Raw genomic sequence first — 16525 nt, 5'->3', positions numbered from 1 at the left:
ACAAAACTGCGCTTTCCCATCACCTCTTCTATAGACATGTTAAAAATAGTAATGTATGCTCATGACATATTATTTATTTAGTCTGCCCAGACTGAATGTGTATGTGGATTTACAGACCCCCTCACAATAAATTCTGCTACCCTCAGGGGTCCGAGACCTACTGCTTGAGAACCACGGGAACAGGACAGGCTTATGATTGATGACAATGAGGAGGGCCTGGGGCACATCTGCTAGTCTTCCATGGCTTTCATCCTCGCAGCCCTCACACAGCCTCCTTGAAACGCCTCACTCTGCTGTGTTTACTGGAAATGTTGCTGTGTAAACTTCAACAAGTTAGTTATGACTTTCTACAGCAGAAACATTTCTCATGCAAGAAATGAAGTGCACCTTGGAGGGAGATTTATTTTTCAGGAGAAAAATGATTTTTGCTTCAGGATCCACCAGGTCTTCAAATGTGCATGATAGTACTTTAAGTTGGGAGGTGAATATATGCTTGTTTATTGCACGAGTCACTAGACTTTTCTGAAAAAAAAAATTTAATAAATTAAGGTGAAAGATTCCCCACATCTCTGTTCTGTTTTCCTTTACATCATGGTTCCAACACAGCAACAATGTCTACCAACAAAGACACTAATGCTACACAACACAGCAACAATGCCTACCAAGAAAGACACTAACGCTACACAATGCACAGCAACAATGCCTACCAACGAAGATACTAACGCTACATAACACAGCAACGATGCCTACCAAGAAAGACACTAACGCTACACAATGCATAGCCAAGTAGCACTGTGAACTCCCTTTCTAGTGCCTTCGGGAATTTCTATTTCTCTCAGCAGACTTTTGTCAAAGCTTGTGATTCAAAATGTGAGTGTATACATTTACCCAATGGTGCTTTCTCCTCCCCCATTTTTATTGTCTCCTTTTGGTTAATGCTAGGGACAGTTTTGATTTTTTTTTTTTTTTGCCACAAGTGACTTTAAAAAAAAATCTTTCATGTATGTATCTGTATATATGTCTCTCCACTTTTTGTACCAACAATATCTTCTTTTTTTTTTTTTTTTAAATCATGGAACAACTTTTCAGTGAGTTTGCTCACCTTTGGTTCCTACACATTCTCATGTCACAACCAGTTTCAATGAACTGCACTTTGGTTTCCAGCCCCATGATGCCACTGAAAATCTTCTTGCCATAAACCTAAGTCATGTGGTTCTGGTTCTGGAGGGATCCTGTTGCTTCTCCTTCACCAACTCTTACAGTAGTGTGTATATATTGATCTATCTTTCTTCAAATGCTCCCTTAGTTTTATTTCCATGAGAGGCTAATTCATTTATTCAGGAAGACTTGCTCATGTGCAGGATGGCACACAGGAAAAGGGAGGCTGAGGCTGCTTGAATTCATGAGCTGAAAGAGTGAGATAATTAGAGAAGTGAGCGTGTGGCTGTAGCAGAGTGAGTGTGATGGCTGACACAATACAGTTTTGAGAGCGCACTTAAGAGAAAAACCTACTTAAGATTGGAAAAGTCAAGGGAAACTTCCTGAGGACCGTGACACTTCATCAGAGATACTTGTCAGATGAATGGGAGTCAGCCAGCGGGCAGGGCAGGACTGTGAAGTCACTGTGCTGTACAAGATGAAGGCAGTAGATCGACATAATGGGCTCAGGGTCAGAGAAAAGTGAGGGACACACACACACACACACACACACACAGAGACAAAGAGAGACAAAGAGAGACAGACAGAGACAGAGATAGGGAGAAGGAGAGAGAGGGAGAAGAGAGAGAGGGAGAGAGAGACAGACAGAGACAGAGACAGAGAGACAGAGTCAAAGGGAGAGGGAGAAAGTGGAAGAGAAAGACAAAGCCAGGGAGACAGACAGAGACAGAGAGAGAGGGAAGGGGAGAGAGAGACAGAGAGATGGAGAGAGATAAAGAGAGACAGATAAAGACAGAGAGAGACAGAGAGAGAGAGAAGAAGAGAAAGAGATAGAGAGACACAGAGAGAGACAGACGGACAGAGACAGAGAGAAATGGAGAGAGAACTTACCAGTCACATATGCGAAGTTGGGGAGCTTGAGAGGAGTGTCACTAAAGGGGAGAACAGAAAACGGGAAAAGCGCCACTGCCGTGAGGCAGCATGGTGCCACAACAGTCCTTGTGTGATAATTCAAGGTTAGACTTCTTAATGGAGTGGAGATGTCACAAGGAGCATGGCTGTTAACATTTCACACAAGGGCTGGGGATGTGGCAAAGGTAGATAAAGAGTTGCTGGTGGCCGTCGCATCAATCCTATGTAGTGTGGCTGTCATACGGCATCTGTGTGGTGGGTAATGGAGTTTCCCTGGGCAGCAGTCAGTTCTCTCGGTCCAGCAACACGATTATGGGTTGTTGGTGCTGGTGATGGCGGTGATGTGGACATCACAGCAGTGGTGTTAGTGAAAGGAGGGAGGGAGAAAGGAGGGAAGGGATAATTGAATTAAGTGCTACATGGTAAGAAATGAAGAAATGGAAGACTTTTCAGAAGTAGGTATAATGCCTGGTCGTAGCAGTTTATAACTAGGGCAGCCACCAGCATGGTGATGCCATTCAGCCCACTGGAAAGTACTCAAGTGGGAATGTGGCATGGCTAACAGTGGAAAGGAGATTGCGGATTCAGTCTTAGATTATTGGCACTTTCCAAAAGCAAACACACTCAGAGAGGCAGCTGTCTGGAGACAGGCAGCAGAATAAAGAAGTAAAAAGGATTTGTGTGTTCCTAGGAGCTTTATTAGAGAGCATGTCTGAGTGACCCACAATACAAGATAAGAGGAGTGGGAATGTTGTGGTTCTGGGGAAACCTCCTTTCTCTCTGGGCAGAATGCTTCCAAGAGTAGGTAGAAACCACAGCTCTGGATTCATAGCTCTTGATATTGAGATGTCAAAGATTCTGTGACAAGAACCACATCTGTAGGGCTAGAGGTAATTCTTCAGCGGCAGAGAACTTGCTTACATGCATAAGGTCCTGGATTTGAACCTTGGCACTGTCAAAAGAATAAGCAAATATAGAGCACAAATGTTAAATAAGTAAATAAAAAAAAGAATCACACATATAGTACCCGAGGTCACGTGACTTTGTTTTGTCTTTGTCACCATGCTGTGAGTGACCCTGGTCATCAGAGTGGCCAAGGAAAGTTTGGAGAAGTAAAAGAAGCCTCAGAATAGTTTCACATAATAGTCAGGGGATTTCACTTGCTCAGCATCCTGCCAAGGGCTGTGCAACATTATCAGGTCTGGGGTCTGTAAGTCACACACAGTTTTAAAGAGAGTGCAGACATATAAAATATCAGGGAAGATTTCTGTGGGCCTCTCTAGCACTTTGCTTCTTCCTATTCTCATGGGGTCTTTATTTATCATGGTCTCTTATTCCTTGTTCTCCCTCTCTGTTCTTGATCCAGCTGGGACCTCCCGCTCCCCTAAGCTCTCTTTCCCTCGACCCTTGCCCTTCATTACCTCCTCTCACGTCCAGGTTGTTCATGTAGATCTCATCCATTTCTCTGTCATTGGGCGATCCCTGTGTCTTTCTTGGGGTCCTGTTTTCCAGGTAGCCTCCCTGGAGTTGTGAGTAGCAGTCTAGTCATCTTTGTTTTACATCTAGTATCCTCCTATGAGTGAGTACATATCATGTTTGTCTTTCTGAGTCTGGGTTACCTCACTCAGGATGATTTTTTCTAGATCCATCCATTTGCTTGCAAACCTCATGATGTCATTGTTTTTCCCTGCTGAGTAGTATTCCATTGTGTATATATACCACATTTTCTTTATCTATTCTTCAGTTGAAGGGCATCTAGGTTGTTTCCAGGTTCTGGCTATTACAAACGATACTGATATGAACATAGCTGAGCAAGTGCCCTTGTGGTATGATTGAGCATTCCTTGGGTATATGCCCAAGAGTGGTATAGCTGGATCTTGGGGGAGATTGATTCCCAATTTTCTAAGAAAATGCCATATTGATTTCCAAAGTGGTTGTACAAGCTTGCATTCCTCCACAATAGACTACTGGCAATGGTCGAGAGACAGCCCGAACTGACCTACTCTGGTGATAGGATGGCCAAACACCCTAATTGTCACGCTAGAAACCTCACCCAATGACTGAGGGAACCAAATGCAGAGATCCACGGCCAGGCCCCAGGTGGAGCTCTAGTAGTCCAATTGGTGAGGAAGAGGAGGGTTTGTATGAGCGAGAATTGTTGAGACCAAGGTTGGAAAAAACACAGGGACAAATAGCCAAACGAATGGAAACATATGAACTATGAACCAATATCGGAGGAGCCCCCATGGAACTGGATCAGGCCCTCTGGATAAGTGAGACAGTTGATTAGCTTGATCTGTTTGGGAGGCATCCAGGCAGTGTGACCGGGTCCTGTGCTCAGTGCATGAGTTGGCTGTTTGGAACCTGGGGCTTATGCAGGGACACTTTGCTCAGCCTGGGAGGAGGAGACTGGACCTGCCTAGACTGAATCTACCAAGTTGAACTCAATCATCAGAGGAGTCTTTGCCATGGCGGAGATGGGAATGGGGGGTGTGCTGGGGGGGAGGCAGGGATGGGGGGAGGACAAGGGAATCCGTGGCTGATATGTAAAATTAAATTAAATTATAAAATAAAATTAAAAAATATCAGGGAAGAAACACAATGGCTTTTCCATCTCGCTTGGTTTGTTCCTCCTTTTGTATTTTATGGCACATACCACTTGCAGCACAAGTCACGTTTTTGCAAGATCATTGCTTTGGGGATGGTGTGGAGCAATAGGTTACAAAAGGTGGGGGTTTTCTAAGAAAGAAGGAACTGTATTGAAGCCACTTTCAAGACATTGCTACATACTTAACCACTATCAGTGACACTTCTGATAGACCTCAGGGAAAAGCTCCACAGTGCTTTGAGAGAGATAATTTCAAAACAATACCAATATGGACTATTTTTTCTGTAATTGATATTCATTTTCCGTTCACATCCCCACTCACCATCATTTATCAAGGTCTACATCTCTGTCCATGCCAATGTATTCAAGAACACAACCTGCCTTAACAAAAGGCTATTACCACACCATTAAGAAATGAATTTTACTTTAGGAATTCAAAACTAATTTCTAGAAATTTTGCATTTAGTGTATCTTATGGTTGCCCTTTGTTTCTTGAAAATGAGTAAATTTCTTCCAGCTTGTGAAATATATAGCAGCTACAAGGATCAGACGTTATCTATGGTGAAATTTCTGTAAGAAATCACGGTCAATTTCCCAACAGTGTCCTATAAGAGGGGGGCCAATTCCCTTCTCTGTGTTAGTCATGGTTAGTCACAGCAGGGAGGGACTTAACTCTGCTCACAAAAAAGTGATTGTTCTACTACCCTCAGGGATGTGGTTAGTCACTAGCACCAGGCTTTGCTGCCTGGGGCATTACATTGCATCCATCCTTCCCCCAGGACAGTTTCAGACTCAGGTGAATGTGCCAGCAGATCAAGCTCCAACCCCCAACCCCTGCCATTTCCCAGAGATTCTTGAGCACAGGCACAAGGAAAATCACTGTTCATGTTATCTCACTTGGTCCTCAGAACCACCTGGAATTCTTGGCTGCATTTCAGAGGTGACACAGCCGGAGTTTGGAAGCAAAAGACATTTTCCAAGGGTCAACCAGAATTGAGTTTTGAACAGAGCTTGGCTCTTGAGTCTGCTCTCATAATGATCGCACCAATGCCTTCCAAATTCTGTCCCCAAAGTAAGAAGAACTGGAGCGTCCCACCCCAGGCACAGTATCTCCTCTCTCTGTTTTGTCTGTTGACATTCCGTGACGAGCTTACTCTCAGGGGCCAAGAGACATGTTTTTAAAACTGTGGGAAACTGCTGCATCAAGAAAGTCCTGTACCTCTCAGTACAGCACGTGACCGCACATATAGAAATGTCTGTGCTGTTAGAGCCTCCAAATTGTCAACTCAATAATAATCCAGCTGGATTATTAATTATGTCAGTAACTCTGAATTCAATCAACTCAGACCTGCTGAAGTGCTCACATGAGAAGACAGTGCAGCAGCTTAATATCAATGACCTCAAAAGCACCATTAAAAAAAACCAATTAATTATTTGTCTTGTTATTCAGGGGTATTCCAGAATAAGAGACAATGAATGGCAGGGTTATATAGTAAAGGCCCAGAAAGCAAGTTTTAGGAGAAGTGAACCTATTTTCTTACCCCTGTAGTCTGAAGACTCCTGAGCTGGGAGAGCAGGTATGTTAAGATACTCCATTGGCGGGCATGCATGTCCTTATGCTGTGACATACGTAATGTGTGGCTTTTGTAACATACCCCCTGTTTCTCGTAACTCTCCAGAAGTCTGACTATGGTCACTTCCTGAATTTTCGGTACTTCTTTTGCATTATTGCTAACCTTTTGAGTTTTCACACAATCACCATCACAGTAGAAGTACAATGAAGACGATGGGCTGGCCAGTGGACTTAGCGATACAGAGGCTGTTGGAGAACAGATGGGAACTTACGGACATCCTTGTCTCAGCTGGGCTTTTATCATAGCATGGGCCGAGAGAAGTCTTGAGGCCCATTTGGGGCATGAAAAATTTTTTTGGTGCCACTATTCAAGATCACATGATCTAAGATGACAGAGAAGTAAGTCTAGAGAGGGACAGAAACCTAAGACCCCAGCCAGATGGTTTGTCTGAAATGATAAACAATGACCACGATGGATTTGTAGAGGGAAGAATCCAACATTCACACGGGCTGACGGGTGAGGTCTTTGTTTTGAAATTTTAAATTTAGTGATTTCACCTGGGGCTTTTACATGAGATGGGCACACAGATGTGTAACATGAACATAATGTCAATGTTAAGAGTCTGATTCTGTCCTTTTGCTCAACCTTTCATGTTTGATTTTATATAGGGTAAATGGTTTATTCTGGGACATTTCATTGAGATAAATCAACCATCTCACAGGCCTTTTTATGTATTAATCTTTTGTATAGTTATAATGATACATAGTTAGATAAAATATTCATTGAGCCCCTATTATATGTTGCTCTAGACATAGGCTGTAGGGGAGAATAAACCAGAATAGACTCCTGTTCTAACTATGTTTATAGTGTGGTGGGGAAAGGTGATTAAAAACAAATAAATACACCATTTGGAATGCCAGGTTCTGATACATAGTGTGAAAAAAAACCCTAATCAGGGCAATGAGAATAGTACTAGTGCTATGCAGAGAGGAGGGGACATTCTACATAGGGTGGTGAGGGAATGCCTCAGATGACATGAACTTTGAAGTTGAACAGCAACATAAAAAAATAGAAAATTAGGTATTATCTGAGGGAAGGAACATTCCTGCACCCCTACTAGAAGGCACAGTACACACAAAGACAGCGGGAACAGTGATTGCTTGAGTGTGCTTGGAGTAGAAAGTGGGCGCAGAGGACCAGGCAGATGATGGAGATGAAGTCAGTGAGGTGGTACAGGCTGCTTACTCCCAGATCTTTGTAAGTCATGGCAGGAACTGTAACTTCAATTTGAAGGCTAGAGGAGTCCTGTGGAGTCTTGAGGAGAGAAAGGGTGCCATGTGACATTTTAGTTACTTGTTACTATGTGTCGAGGCCCAGGGAGAGTGGCTAGGAGGTTCCTGCAATCATTCAAGTGAATGAGATGCTGAATTCACATAGCTGTGACATTACTAAAAAAATAAATATTCTGGATGCCTTCTGCTGTAAATTAGGTGTAGATGGTAGGGGAAAATGATGAATCAAAGAGGAGAGGAGAAATGGAATTGTTTATAAAATGGGAAAGACCGGTTCAAAGCAGTGTTTGAAAGGGTTTCTCCCTTGAGACAGAAAGAATATCGTTGATTAACTCTGACTAGCCTCACACTTGCAGTAATCCTGACTTTGCCTTTCAAATGCTGAGATTACAGGGCTGTGCCATCACATCCATATTTTAGTTTCTTCTTATAAGGGTGCGAAGTTCATTACAGGAACTCTATTGTCTTGACCTTAGATATTTACACCAATTATCCCTCTGAAGACCGCACTGTCACAGGGGTGGGTAGAGGCTTCAACATGTAAATTTTAGGTGGAACACAATTTAGTCCACAATGAGGGCCAATGTGCAAAAGAAGAGACTGTGTCCAACTAGAGAGCCTTTCACAAGCCTTATCAAACTTAGAAGGGAGTAAAAAGAGCCAAAATGGGGTATTGTGAGCTAGTGAGATGAAGGCTAAGGCAACAGTTTGTAAACGTGGAGCATTTTGATCGTCAATGTTGTAATATGACTCAGATGAGACTTAGGAATGGCCACTGAATTTAGCAATGTGAATATCATGGGGACATGAAAAACTCTTTGGTGCTATGGTAGAAATGATGGCCCCATTGCAATGGGATTCAACAGATCATGGGATGTAAGCCTCCAGCATGGCTTGTACGACACAGTGTTCTAGAAAGTTAACAATAGTCTAAATCCTGAGTTATTCACTAAAGATGGAGAATAATCACTTCTGTAATTAAGTCAACCTAGTAAGAGTCAGTGGAGTGGTGAAGAGAGCCAATGGAGATGGTCTACTTCTCTCCAGTTATGTTTTTGAGGATACACTTCAGATGTCAATAGAGAGGGTAATCAGAGGGGGAGGGAAAGAAATGGAAGGTAGGTCTGCTGGCTTTCTGTCCATTACTTTGTGGTGCCCTCATACAGAAATGGAGAACTATTGTATAGTCAAGAGACCTAAACAGGACACCGGCGACTTTTGTCACAGAGCCTGACACTGAAGCTCCCAGAAAGTCCATCTCAATTACCCTTTCTCTAGTTAAAATTAGAAAACAAAAACAAAAACCAACCAACCAACAAACAAAAGCATCCCCACTTACTCAGTTTTATTTCTTCAGTTCTTTGGTTTCGCTTTGCACTAGTGAGTGCATTCCAGACTTCTGCAGTGTGTCTAGGGGGCAGAGTGCTTTGCCCTTGATGGACACTCTTGTTTGAGTTTGAGCATTATGGCACAAAGCTGAGCGGTATCTGGAAACGTAAAAGCCAGACACTGAGAGCTTTGTTCGTTGCTTTATGCAGGAACTGATCACACAAAGGGTTAGGTTATCACCCTTCTGAGACAGAAGACATCATGATTTCCCATGACCCAGAGTGGAAAATCATCCCAGTGTTCCTGGACCTGTGGAGGGTACACAACATCCAATAGAGTCATAACATATTTTATTTATCTTAATTTTTCCTCTTGTACGTTTCCTTTATTTTTTACAGAAAGTAGAGTCCAATGGCCTAAATGAAGCATGCCTACACCGAATTTCCGGATTCTGGGGCGCTCACTTTATTTTGCCACTTTAAACCACACCAGGCTTCCAGCAGTTACTCGGCAGAGCCCTGGTGCAGGCAAGTACCCCATCAGCTTGCAGCAGGCTCAGAAACAATTTACTTGAATGGGGAGTTCTATTGCCTTTTGAGCAGAGTGGTCGTTTGAAACAAATTTACTGTACAGTAAGTTGTATTTCCTGAGGTAACCAAGTTCCCATCTAATGGTCTTGGAGTGCAATTCCCAGGAGCTGTAATGCTTTTTGCACACAAGCTTGCAAATGCTCAGTGCAGACTTTGGCAAATAAGTACCCCTAGGCACACACGGTTCTAGAAATCTATCGCAGGCAATTCAAACAACATTGCATTCTGCTTTCTTCACCTTTCTCTAAGCTTATACCTCTGGGTTTTTGTTAACATTTTAAAAAGATATTTAAAACTGCACTTTGGCCACCTTGTAAAATGAAAGAGTACATTGTCCAGGCACTGAAGGTACACGTCAATGCTTTTATCAAGTCAGGGGCCTGCACTGCCACACTAATTGGAAACATGTGTCGAGAATGCAGGACAGAGTCTGCAGTGATTCTCTAATTGAGTAGAATAAAATAAGAACTAAACTCACATTTCTTTATGAGGCCATTCTGTTGGAGTCGTTCTATTAGCAGGACTGATGGATGACTCTGAGGGCCAAAGCTGGCACCTGTGTCTAGGCTGCCAGGATGCTGGCAGTTGTTTTATTTAAGACATTATCAATGGTTCTATTATGCTTTTAAGTGACATTAGAGAGGACTTGGTTGCAAATGCTTCTCTGTTAATTACTAGAAGGATATTGATAGAAAGTCTAATTGATTTCAAAACACTGGATGACCGTACTCACAGAAGATTTTTAAATAACCTTATATCAGAAGCTAAATCCATAAAGTTTGTCTAAACATGACCTGAAGAAGGACAAAAACAAACAGACACACCAAAGTAGGCAGCGGGAAGACAGCAAGGCCTCAACCTACGCTAAGACCTACAAGCAGTGAAGGAATGTGGAAAGTGAGGAACCGTCTTCCCCAGGGAAGAGCACATCAACTGGCCATCCGGTACAAAATGGTCAGCCCTAAAATCATACATGCAAGTAGCATCATACAGAATGGGCTGCTTATATGTGTGTAAGAACAATTAACTACAAGAGAGCTCATGAATTTGAAAGAGAACAAGGAGATGTGTCTAGGAGGGTTTGGAGGGAGGAAGGGTAGGGGAGAAATGGTATAATTATATTATAGTCCCCAAAATAAAAGAAAGCAAAAATAAAAGTTACTGCAAAAATCATTCAAGAAGTAGAAAAAGTGTCTTCTCACACACTTGCTAATAAAGTCTGTGGAGTACAGGGGCTGGCTTTTGACCCCTGCTCAAAAATGACGACAAAAATTGTCTCAAGCTCTCTGTTTAAATTAGAAACAGTATAATTTGATATTTTTAAACGAGTGCTATTTATGCCATTGTTGGCTTGGGGGAAAGATACTCTGTACCTTCTAACCAATGTGGGATCAAAATCCCAGGGAACAAAAGTGTTAGCTCATAATATTTCCTGCCAGGCTTTAAGGGCCTTCTTCGCAATCCTTTTTATCATTGAGCATCCCTTGAATGACAGCAGTGTGTGGAGCTGACTCCTCCACTGTTCTTCTGCAGACGACAATGATGCTGTCATAGACACTGAGTTGCTACCCTTGCACGAGCTGCCTTAAGAAGCAAATGATTATTGCTTCCAAGATCACAGTTCCGCCTCTGCCTCCCTCCAGAAAGAGGTTCCTAGGGAAGTGAATTAATAATAACAACAGCAGCAATCATTTCAAAGGTGCACACAAGTAGCCTTTTGTAGGAAACGAAGAGTCAATGCAGGATTGGGAACAGTTAAAAAAGGAAATTAATCTATCAGAGCCTAAAAACACTGCTAACATCATCCCTGAAGGTGTGACCCAAGCTCCAGACAGAGAGCCTCTTAATAGGGATGGGTGAAGAGTTCCTCTGTCAGATTGTTCCATCTGTGAATGTTCCTGGGTATGAAGCACAGTTTGATGATGTCCCACACAAGCTAGAAACAGCATGTAGGAATCGCACAGCCTACAGGAAAACCGAACCCTTTGAGTGTATATGGTTGTGCCTGCCCTCACATGACCTTTCAAATTTTCATTCAGAGAACAGATCCAATCAAGTCACCCCCCTACTTCCCTTGAGAATCTTCTAGAGCCTTCCATTCACATTAATAGCTTTACTCTTAGTAACAAATTCAAGATTCTTAGTTGGTAGACTCTCCTACCACCTCAACCCATGATTCCTTCTGACTACAGAGTACTGGTCATGGTACATACATTCCTCTGTGCCTGAAAGAGCACAGACTGCTGCTCAGGCAAACTTGGAAGGAAGTTCAAAAACTTCACTTACCTCCTTGCATTTCCTTGGTCTCCAATCTCTTCTCCCTGAAGTTTCTCTCACAGAAATGAGAGTATAATAATATTCTAGGTTTGTAATGGAGAAAGGAACATCAGAAATGGCAATATTTAGGGGCTGGAGAGATGGCTCAGTGGTTAAGAGTTCTCAGCGCTCACATCAGGTGGCTCCAAACCACCTCTAATTCCAGCTCCAATGCTTTCTTGTGGCCTCTACAGGGACCTGCATTCATGCAACACCCCCAACACACACACACACACACACACACACACACACACACACACACACACACACAAAGGGAAAAGTAGCAATGTTTTATATAGAATTTGTGAAGAAAACACTATTTTTGGTACTGTCTTCTCTTTCTTCTATCATAACTCTGGCAGAATAGGAAGATCTTATCAAAATGAATGACCTTTGACCAGGCTGGTAAGATAGCTCACTTGGAGGGTAAGAATGCTTGACATGAAACCTAACAACCTGAGTTCGTTCTCTAGAACCCCTGGTGGGAGGAGAGAACCGCCTGCCCCGAATTGTCCTATGACCTCTCCATGTGAGCTGTAGCACGCACAAGCTCACACTTATACACACACACCACATAGCAAGTGGTCACTCCTCTTTGACAGTAGGATATTGGACTATAGTCCTATAGCCCAGCCTGTCTGCAGTGGCTTCACAGAACAGCTTTCCAGAAAGTCTCAATGAAGTGGACTGGGCTCTGCCAGTCAGCAGAGGCCAGACATGGGGGACAGCAACTTCCTGGGGAATTGTTACTTGAAATCTTTGGAAAATGAATTACATTTCCTAGCTAGTTTAATTCCCCCTCCCTTTAAAGAGGCATTCAACTAAGAAACCTACAGAAAGGGAAGCATTAGTGTTTAGCAGAATACTCACGTTAGAACGAGCTCTGAAAAGCACAGGTGTCGGGCACGACAGGCATTGCTTTCCTTCGTCATTAGTCCTTAGAGTCCTAACTGGGTTTTTTCCCCTTTAGTTTCCCCATAACTTATGGATTGACTTCTCCAGAAAATCCATTCAGACAAGTCATGAACCCTACTCAGCCAGGTCATTTATTCCTTGACCTCCCAGTCTTATCAGCTTGACGAAGGTTGTGAAACGAGGCAGCACGAGATGGCATAAAACAATGTGTACCATATTGGTTAGCCATTGAGCTGTGGCTCAAAATCATCAAAGTCACTATCAATTGTGGTTAAGATTTGACGTCCTTCAGTAGGTGCATTCTGCTTTTGACCCTAGGGCTTCTCCGTAGTTGCCACATGGGTCATCAGCAAGAATTGAAATATGAGGGATCAAGGCATCCAGGCCACCAATAACAGAAAAAAGCAACGAATAAATAATTGTTTCTTTTTGCACTCCCCCATGCATAGTTCTGAAAAAACACCTAAAGGGTTTCTTCCAAGATCCTTGTGGGGACACATAATGCCCACGTGGTAGCCACCTTGATAGGACATCTCTGCAGTGCCTTCTCCTTCCTGCTTTACCCCATGTCACACTTCCTTGATGTCTGGATTTTATCCCTAAGAATACTACCTTAATAAAGCTCTCATCTCAATCACAGCTTTGGGCAAAAAGCACAGCTCAGAGGCAAAGAGTTTACCGGAGGGTCTTGTATAAGCAGGTCCCCCCATCATTGTTTGATCTACCCAGGTTTTACTGGCTAAGTATATTCAAGATCAACATTAAGTTGCAAAGTCTCTATAAACAAAGCAAATGGTTCAAGACTCATCCATATTCCTTCAACTGGAACTTTGACCACCAAAATCTCTGCTGCTTTTCAGGAAAAATAATCCCCTATCAATATGGAGATAGGGATGTCTCTCTCCCACAGAATCAAGAGTCTTTAGTGGCAATGAGACCTTTGTGTGAAAGTCTATTCTCTGTGAGATTGTGGGATGTGAATATCAGATGAAATCCTTAAAGGATGGGAAGAAAAAAAATCAATAGGCAAGCAATAAAATTCATGTCGAATTTCACTCAAACATGGGTGAGGAAAATTAGAAATCATGGATAAATGAAAAGGGTAAAGGGGCAGGGAAAATATGTGCCAAGCATAGTCTGGATAGTATTGTATACCAAGGAGATAAGAGAGTTACTGGTCAGAAAGAAAGTGAACAATCATTTCAAAGCACCCTTTACAATTAGAATACAGAGAAAATCAGTTTAGGTTAACACAGAGAACATCTACAGTGAAATCTCATCTGAAAAGCATTTGCTAGAAATTGTCAGAACCCTGGTGAGAAACTTAAATCCAGACAACAGCCATAAACGTGTAGGGAAGGTCTCATGGGTGTCATCCTTTCCCCTTACAATATCGTTAAGATGAGGCAGAAATGTGACTATGTGTTTTCGGGGATTATTAACTCAGAGGTAAATTGAGGGGGCTTACTTTGAATGCAGATGACAGATATTTGTGACGGACCCTATCAATGATACTGAGTATAGGGATGAGAGAGATGTGAAATGATGAAGGTTGATTTTTCTGGGCCATGTCTAGCAAAGGTCTCATTGACCAGCAGTTTTCTTTTTCTTTTCTTTTCTTATTCTTAATATCCTAAAAGAGCCCCATGGATTCATATTTAATTGCAGAGTAGTTTCAGCTTCTCAATATATGGTCCTGTTTTGAGGGTTCCAGGCTTCATTTACTACAGTGTGAGCTCTATGGCATCAGAGTGCTTACCTGTGTTGCTCAGTATCACATCCCATGCCAAGAACAAAATCTAGCACAAGTGTTCAGCAACTGTTTGTAAAATTTCTCCAGATGGCCCAGTTCTGTACTTTGTGTATAACCTTTCTTTGGTAAACATTTGTTGAACTGAACACCCAATAAAGAGTTGTTTAGCTCAAAGACACCAAGTCCTGTATTTTATAAATTTGAATTATAGGTCATGAAGCAAATCTTTTTGAAAGTAGATCTCTGACCTTTTAAAACCATATAATAAAGACACTTTTTCTTCTTTCCCTAATGAATCCTGAACCATATCTGATGTCAACCCCCAACTTATAAATTTTATGCTGAAGCACCCTCTAGAACTGAAATCCACTTGTCTTAGAATGAGGATACTAACATTCAAAGAGTCATGATGTATTCCAACTTAGTTCTGTGCCTTACAAGTCAGTCAGTGGTCTTCAGAACACTTCATTTTAAAGCAGAGACAGTGGAAATCATGAGCATAAACACGACTTAGCATGGCAGGATCTGACCACCTTGGAGAGCTGTCTACAGTGTGCATGAAACAGAATGCCCTGCCTTTCATGTCTCCACAAGGCATGAATAACCTGTGGTTATAGGCTGTATGCACCCTGTTGTAACCAACTCAGTCAATGTGACAGAGCAATGGATGAACATATCCATTGTTTACAAAGATACAATACTATCCAGACTATCCTTGGCTCATATTTGAACAAAACTTTCAAAATCTGATGAACTTTATGGATGTTATTGTCACTAAGATTACTCTCTTTTACTCTATGCATACTGGTTGAGTACTTTTAATTAGCTGCATACCATTTGACTTTTAAAAGTACCTTGGAAAGATCTAAAGTACATATATATCTAAGGTTATTGAAGACTCACCAGTATAGTAACATTCCTGGGTGACTACATAGGTTTGTATTTTAGAATTATATTTATAATTGATAATTTATAAATATATAGACTTTTCTTATGTAAGTCATCAAAAAATTAAAATGTGGTAAAATTTCTTTTAAACATATTTTTCTGTAGCCCAGCTAGCTTGGAACTCAGTAGGTAATCCAGGCTGGTCTTGAAACAATGGCAAATTCTCCACCTTTAGCCTCCTGAGTCATGGGGTTATAGGCATAAGCCATATGTGGCAAAATGTAGGAAAATCTCTCTCTCTCTCTACACACACACACACACACACATTTCATTGCACACATGTATGAAATTCAAGAATAAATGAAGAAATGTGAGTGCTTATGTATGTAATGTAACCATCCATTTTGGAGACCAAAATAAAATAAACAAAAAATATATGTATATATATATTTATATATGTATATATACACATACACACACGTAAGTCTCTTTATAACTTTGCCTATTAACTTTAGAGGTAAAAATATATAGGTAATATTTAAAATCATAAGAAACTTAAAGTAGTGATATAGATAGTGAAGAGCAGAGTGTTGAAGACTAAACCTAGAGTAATAAAGCTTTTAGCTACTGCGCAGAGAAGAATCAGCCGAGAAGCCTAAATAGTAGGTGGCAGAAAAAAGGAGAGCTGCCCAGAATATATGCTGTTCCAAAAGCCAAGAGCAGAGAGCAGAAGTGATGGGCTTTATCAACAGTGCAGGTGACAGACACAGAGTGGACCCGTACTGATTTGACAACATGCTGTGCAGTGTAACTTTGACAGGAGAGACCGGATGCTCAGCTGGAAAGAAATGACGACAAAATGCTGTTAGGAAGCAGGTTGGTGAAGAGTAGGAAGAAATGTACCCAGTTTGACTGATGACAGATATGCCATGGTCTTTGCCTTCAAGAAGTGCTGAAAAAAGGTTATTTTTTTGTTGTTTATTTTGTTTTGGTCCCCAAATGGTTATATTTACATATGTAAGCACTTATATTACTTTCTTTATTCTTGAGTAAAATGTGATAAATTTGTTCCCTATTTCTCCCCTCCAAGTCCTTCCACAACTCTTCAATATGTTCCCTCCCCAACTTCATGTCTTTTTAAAAAATAATCCGCTAAGGCCAACTGGTGCTGCCCATGTGCACATGGGTGT

General features: G+C 41.8%; 1 long non-coding RNA gene across 1 annotated transcript; it reads right to left on the bottom strand.

The window, feature by feature from the left end:
- Positions 1-2746: 2746 nt before the first annotated feature.
- LOC119088760 lies at positions 2747-6456 on the bottom strand. Its single transcript, XR_005092480.1, has 2 exons — positions 6220-6456; positions 2747-3022 (listed from the first exon to the last, which is right to left on the bottom strand). It is a non-coding gene; the product is annotated as an uncharacterized LOC119088760 (long non-coding RNA).
- Between the last annotated feature and the right edge of the window lie 10069 nt (positions 6457-16525).

The sequence above is a fragment of the Peromyscus leucopus genome, chromosome 11, assembly GCF_004664715.2.
Source record: "Peromyscus leucopus breed LL Stock chromosome 11, UCI_PerLeu_2.1, whole genome shotgun sequence".
NCBI classification, from domain to species: Eukaryota; Metazoa; Chordata; class Mammalia; order Rodentia; family Cricetidae; genus Peromyscus; species Peromyscus leucopus.
This window is presented reverse-complemented; position numbering and strand designations above follow the sequence as displayed.